The following is a 7,238-nucleotide window of genomic DNA, read 5'->3' on the forward strand; positions in this document are numbered from 1 at the left end:
TACAAATAATGAAAATCCCCATACTAAAAATAGAAAGAAAACACAACAAAGTACCACTTTAAACATTTGTTTTCTTGGATAACAACCTAGCGAATGAGATCAAATTGCACACAATAATATTTTTAACAAGCTAAGTGAGCTCCAATAATAACAAAGCCTACAACATTGCATAGCAAGCTGCTCTTACTTGAGATTATGAACATCTTATCTTGTAAAAGAGTAACATAATGACTATGGTTAGTCCACTATTTTTTACTTGCTAGTATCATTGACCTAATGGAAAAACATCTACAGAAATCCCACTTAGATCCATTGATTTAAGATATATTTTTGTGGTAGATTTGCAGAAAAGTAGAATGTTCCTTCTATAGTTCTATGGTGTTCTTAAAGTGGATACAAGATCCACTGTTGAGGATAAAAAAGTTTGGCATTTTAAACCAGATATGAGGTCCACTGCAGTTCTTAAAATTGTCTCTCTTCTTTTTCAATATCACATTTCAGAGCAGAATCAGTAAAGGAAAAAAAATGCAGATAAGAAAATTAAATGAACAAACATTTTGAGGCGTTTTCAGTAGTCATGATCACACAATAGAAGAACTTAGAAACAACTCCATAGTGAATGACTTTCCAAATATCAGTAGGTAGTAGGTACCAAAACAAACTTGACAATTTCTGCCCTCTATAGTGTAGAGGTTGCAAACTATATATGTTCGCCAGAAAGTGCCTACCTCAGCTCAGCAGTCCAATCAATCTTGTCTTCTATGAGTCCAATCTGCAGTCTGGTAAGCACAGAGTAGAGTTGTTGCGATACAACACCTATACCTCCATTTCTACATGACACACTGACAAAGAAAAGTTACAATTATGAGAATAACATTCACTATCTCTACAATTGATTTGATCATGTTGCAATAAGTCACTTGCATCAATATGTTTGTTAGTTCCACAATCAATTATTGGCACAAGCTCATATTGGAAAAAAATTTATTGTCCCTTAGATTCATTAGGGTGATTAAAGGCTGTTCAGGCGTAGAATTTGTTAAATACGATTGTCAAACTTTCATTTATATATTAGTACCTTCAACTCACATACGTAATGCTGTCCACAGGTGACACAACCACAGCTGTTCCATACAAAATACTTCATCAGCATCAAGCAACTCATCTACCACCACAAGGAATTCCTCAACATGCAAGTTATTTTAAGAACCCACTTTTGTAATTTAGCTGGTAGAGAAAATCTATAAATTGTGGCACTTAAGGACTAATGCAAAAATCCAGAATTCGGGGAGATATCAGAGATTCAAGTAAGTCAGTTTAAGTTACATAACCAACAAAAACAACTAACAGCTAATTAAGATATCCCTTTTAGAGGTCCGATTCATTTCTGCATAAAAACTATTCTACCGGTATGCATAGACAAAGAACACTGACTCATAATTAGAGTGGAAATAAAGCTATCCTAAGGGCAAAAATAAAGCCTTGAACTTTTCACCCTATATATAACATGTAAATTAGTAAACAGAGCACATTAATCAAGCCCAAATCCAGGAAATGGTTATAAATGATAAATTACCAATTACCTCAAAAGTTTAAGCTATTGGGAAACGAGTAAATTTAATCATTTAACCACATAATTCTAATACTCCCTCTCACGTGCGGGTTCAAACTACCTTTTCATAAGTAAGGTCCAACACATGGAATTTTAAATGAGATGTAGAGTAAAAGAAACAGAGATTGAATCAGGACCTCCTACTTTGATACTATGATAAATTATTGATTATCCTAAAAGCTTAAGCTATTAGGAAACAATAAATTTAATTATTTAACCACATGATTCTAACAATAAACATTTGGAGTTAAAAGCCAATGGTTTTGGATGTGTGTACTTTATGCAAAATATGGAAAAGTATGGGGGTCAAACAACTAAGGTAGTTAGGGGGTCACATGGGATGAGTTTATGAAAGAGTATTAGAGGACGGGAGTCTAGACATATTAAATTCATCACTAGGGATGGCATGGTTTAGATTTTGGTCAGACTTATGGTGTGGAGAGTTTTATCTCAAGGACCTTTTCCCTCATTTGTTTAATTTGGTAGCGGACTGCAAAGCTTCAGTTGCCTCTCATCTAGGAAATAGAGCTGATACGGGAACAAGGTACTGGAATCACTAATTAAATAGGTCATTTTAAGATTGTGAAATCTAATATATGGAAAATCTCTTATTTATTATATTCTAATTTTTCATCTAGTCAAGGTGAGGATCAAGTATTCTAGACACTATTGAAAACAGGAAGACTTGAAGGTCCGTCATAGTATGAGGCTTTGAGGGGGTCTACAGAGAGCACCATTTTCTTGGCAGAGCATATATAGTACTAAGGTATCCCAAAATATCACTTTATTTTACTCCAATAGAAACACTAGGTAAAATTTTAATGGTGAATAGTCACAGAAAACAAAACATTATTGTTATTGATTGATGCTGTATTAAACCTGGCCATTTGATCCAGTAAATTCAGTATCAATGGCATCATGAGTAGTGCCACTGATTGGGCTAACAATTGTTCTATCCTCTCCAACCAATGCATTCAAAATGCTACTTTTACCAATATTTGGTCGGCCAACAATGGCAATGGCAAGAACATAATCTTCTTCTTCTTCATCACAATTCTCTAAACCCTATTTATAAGCAAAAAAAAATTAAATAAACAATAGTTTAAAAGCACCAGAAATGAACATGCTTATGTGTGCAGTATGCTTGATAATGGCCAGAAGTGCAAATTTTGCCTAATTAGGAAGAATAAAGGACTTGAGAAAATATCAACAAGCTCAACAGAGCTCAGTTAAGTAGGTTGCCAATTTCATCGCCTGCAGTACTGATACAAAAACTCTGTAAGAGTAGATATTCAATTTTTGGATATAAAAACCTCAATTTTTTAAAGTCCTGAAATAACAAGATCAAGGAGCTCTCCAGTTCCATTCCCGATACAGCAGATATTGGAAGTGGTGAAAACCCAATTGATCAATAGAAAAGTGAGGTGCACTCTATAACAGAACCACATAAGTGAAGAAAAAAGAAATTTAAGTCCACCATGCATATCCTATAAACCTGATTATATGGACGATTCTGTTAAGTACAAAAATCATACTACACATTCCATAACCATATATTTAGTAATAGACAACACTGCACAGACACACACACAAAAATAACCATAACAAATGGAATATGGGACATAACATTCTATATAAAGTCCTAACATTTGGAAAAATTACTTCGATATAGCGGTGCACAAACTTGAATTTCATCTCTCTATTTTCTAAATTTCTAGTCTTTCACCTTCTCTTTTCAAAACCTGCAAAGTCTGTCAAAGAATTCTTATTCATGTGACCCCAATCTCGATTGTTATTACATTTCCTAGACACAGATCAAGAGAAAACCATTTTCTTTGTGTATTGATTTCAATAAATGCAATGTTAAGCTTTCTGGGTACTCCTTAATGTCTTCCAAGAATTACTTATTTATCAACTGGACAAGAATTGCTCATTCTTAGCACCAAATCCAATTACAAGTTAATTTGCTTTTGGAACAACATTAGCAATAAACCACTACCTTATTCACACCTTAACAAAGTAAATAACTTTATAATGAGAAATGGTTACTGACATTTATAGTTTCGATTGGAACATTTGGCTCGTCCTCCTCGTTCTCGTTCTCTTTTCGTTGTTGTTGTTTAGTGTTTAAGGAAAGGGACTTGTGGGAAAGAGAGCGTTTGGAGAGAGAGAGAGAGAGAATGGGAGAGATGAATTGAAGGGAAGAGGGAAGAGGAGGAATTGGAATTGGAACTGGGGAGAGAAAGGAAAAGGTTTTTGGAAAGAGTTCTCCTGCAAGAGTAGAAAAAAGAAACAGCTCTACACCTTGCATTTTTATCGTATGTTTGGCGGTTAAACAAGACCAAAAACTTATTGGTATTGGTCCAATTATAAAAATCATCATTAGGAGTGTAAGCTAAAGATTAAAATTCTTTAAAATATAACTCAAAGGTCTTATAGCTGAATTGACACCTCCCTATGTATAAAGTACTTGGGAGTCTAATAGTAATTTGTATACAAAAACATAATCATAGAATTTTCAAAAAATATTTATTGGTTGATATTACTCAATATATATCAGGTCTCTGGAGTGACTTGAAGGTTTGAATATGATCAATAGTATTTTTTAACTTAATTAAATTAGTCTCTTTTTGATTAAGCAAAATAAATAAATAAATAGTGGGTTTGAAATTAGTTTGGATTCATTAATAAATATATTTGAAATTAAATTTCTAAAATTTAATAGAATTTGGAACGATTTTGAGATCTATAGGTTTTAATAACTTTGGATTTATAATTGGTATCCTCAACCCAAACGTGCATTATCTCTCTTTTTTTTTTTTTTTTTTTGGTAAACAAGGGAAAGACAAAAACTAAACAGAAAGTAAAGCTTCAGGGCACAGCCTGTTCGCAAATAGACCATGGCTATCAGCCTCAAAGAAAGGAATAACCTCCACAGGTGGACTAGAGAACACAGTAAAATCAGCACCCATAAAAGTGCCTAATTTAGCCATATAGTCTACACATCTATTGACTTCTCTATAGACATGTCTAAATCTTGACTGAGGGTTCTAAGAAACCAACTGCCTGCAATCATCCATGAGGGAGGAAATAATAGAATTAGAGTTTTTCTGATGAGAGAATGCATCTACAATGGCTTTGGCATCCATTTCAATGATTACAGCTTGGATGTGAGCTTGTAAGCATAAGAAGAGGCCATCCTGAAGAGCCCACAGCTCAGCAATAAAACTGTTTGCTGACTCAATCCTCCTAGCGTAGCCAATGACCCAATTCCCTTCCTCATCTCTAATTACACCTCCTCCTCTAGCCAACCCGAGACTTCCATTTGATGCTCCGTTCGTATTAAGCTTCATCCATCCAGTATCGGACTTCTCCCACCGGATACTTCTCAAAACCCATTTTTTGGTAGATGTAAAGCTACACGCATAGTGCATATATTCCAATGCTCGGGCCTTTATTTCTTTAACAAGATTAGGAAATTGAGATCTTCCTTTGAAGACAAATTGATTTCTATTTTTCCAGATCAATCAAGTAGCAAATAGGAACATTTGATGCCATTGGGGCTGCCCTTCATCAAACTTGGAATCAGCCTTACAATTGGAGGTAAGCCAATCTTCTAAGCTCTCTGTAAAAAAGGATGGATCAGCTGGCGATACACCAAGTTGTTGCCAAATATTTCTGACCAAGGGGCAGTCACCCAAAGCATGTAAAATCGATTCAGAACCAACCTGACAGGTAGGACAAACAATGTCCAAATTCAGCCCTCTTGTCGAGAGACATTCCCTCACACCAATGCTTTTGTGCATACACTTCCATACAAAAGTTTGGATTCTAGGCAAGGTTTTAAGTTTCCAAATCCATTTCCCCCTGAAGGGAGCTTCAATATCAAGTTTTAACATTAAAAGGTATGCTGATTTCATGTCAAATTCACCTTTAGGGGACAATTTCCAAGCCAATTTATCTTCGGATCTAGTAACTAGAGGGATAGGGGTAGCTTGGATAACCCTTTTAATGTTGTTTGGCAGTTCTGTTTGGATGTTTGACCAATCTCATCCCCCTGGATGTCCAACATCTTTAATCTTGAGATGCAATGATTCACGGGTCAAAGGGCCTTAGATGGGTTGTCTAAGGGGCTGAGAGTTGACCTTGCCAAAAGTCAAGGTTACTATCAGACCTTGGAATCCATCTAACACCCTTCCTAAAAGTATCCTCTCCTTTTTTCAAACCCTTCCAAATTCTTGAGCTAGACAGCTGGTTCTCATTCCTCGAATTAACTCGTTGATGATTACAATATTTCAGTCTTAAGACCCTTGCCCACGGAGCATTCTTTTCACTATGAAATCTCCAATTCAACTTCGCAAGCAAAGTCGTGTTCCTTCCTTTGGCCGTTTGTAATCCCAGCCCCCCATGCTCTTTTGGTCTTGTTACCTTCCTCCAACCCACCCAATGCATTTTTTTTTTCTATCTTCAGATGAACCCCAAAGAAAAGTTTCTATTAACTCTATCAATCCCCTCCAAAACCTTTCTAAGAAGCATATTGCACTGCATAACATAAGCTAGTATGGTCAAAGAAGAAGCTTGGATGAGCACTGCCCTTCCTGCCAAAGACAAAACGTGCATTATCTCATTCTTAAGTAAATGCACCAAAATGGATCGATGTGAATTGAAATTGACTAAATAGTTTGTAGTTTTTTTTTTTTTTTAATTTATTGGTTTGTTGAGTCATCTCTCTTTTTGGATTTTTTTTTGTAATTATTTTTTATTATAAATAATTACAAAATGCTTTTAATCTTGCAGCTCGAACCCTTTCCTCCTTAGATCCCAAGCATTTTGTGCATGGAGAGGTGCCAATTCACCTTCTTTTTTGGTAATTATTGGATATTCTGTTGTCAAAATAACATTTTTGGTAATATTATTAGGGCTTTACTAATGTATGCCCTTAGGGCATATATTAATGGGACCCTTATTATTATTATTTGTAATTTTTAGTTGTTATGCATTTAATGAGAATTACCGAGTAGTCGATCGAGTACCATTGCTATGGAAATTAATGCATACATATTATAATCATTGAACTTTTTTTGGTATTTTTTTTAATTATTAGCTCAATCTTCTTTTGGATTTTTTTTTTATAAAATAAAATATGGGGACTTTTAGTGTTGTAGGCATATTTGTGTCATGGGATTTGAATAAAATGATCATATATCTCTTTATGGTAAAAAAAAAAAAATTGATAACAAATGGATATTAGTTAGCATTTTATTCTAAAAACTTCATATAAATGAAATTTTAATTTTTTGAATCATAAATGTAAGGAAACAATTTTAAATGCAACTACATAATACCTTCAAAACTTGCCACAAATTATATATCCATATCCATATATGTTTAGTAATTGTAATATGACAACTATGATAACTCTTAAACTACATTGGAAACTAAGTAAACCAAACACAAACAATATGTAATACAAAAAAAAAAAAAAAAAAAAAAAAAAAAAAACTAAAACTAAAACTAAATAAAAGACACAAAAATATTTCAAAGAGAACTTGCTACAAATCATATATCCATATCCATATATGTTTAGTAATTATAATATGACAACTATGATAACTCTTAAACTACA

At 34.0% G+C, this 7,238-nt stretch overlaps 1 long non-coding RNA gene across 1 annotated transcript; it reads right to left on the bottom strand.

Moving 5' to 3' along the window:
- Window positions 1-446: 446 nt before the first annotated feature.
- LOC126732960 (uncharacterized) lies at window positions 447-3,922 on the bottom strand. The gene is made up of 3 exons (XR_007659581.1): window positions 3,666-3,922; window positions 1,079-1,124; window positions 447-842 (listed from the first exon to the last, which is right to left on the bottom strand). It is a non-coding gene; the product is annotated as an uncharacterized LOC126732960 (long non-coding RNA).
- Window positions 3,923-7,238: the final 3,316 nt, after the last annotated feature.

This window comes from Quercus robur, chromosome 6 (assembly GCF_932294415.1).
Source record: "Quercus robur chromosome 6, dhQueRobu3.1, whole genome shotgun sequence".
NCBI lineage: Eukaryota > Viridiplantae > Streptophyta > Magnoliopsida > Fagales > Fagaceae > Quercus > Quercus robur.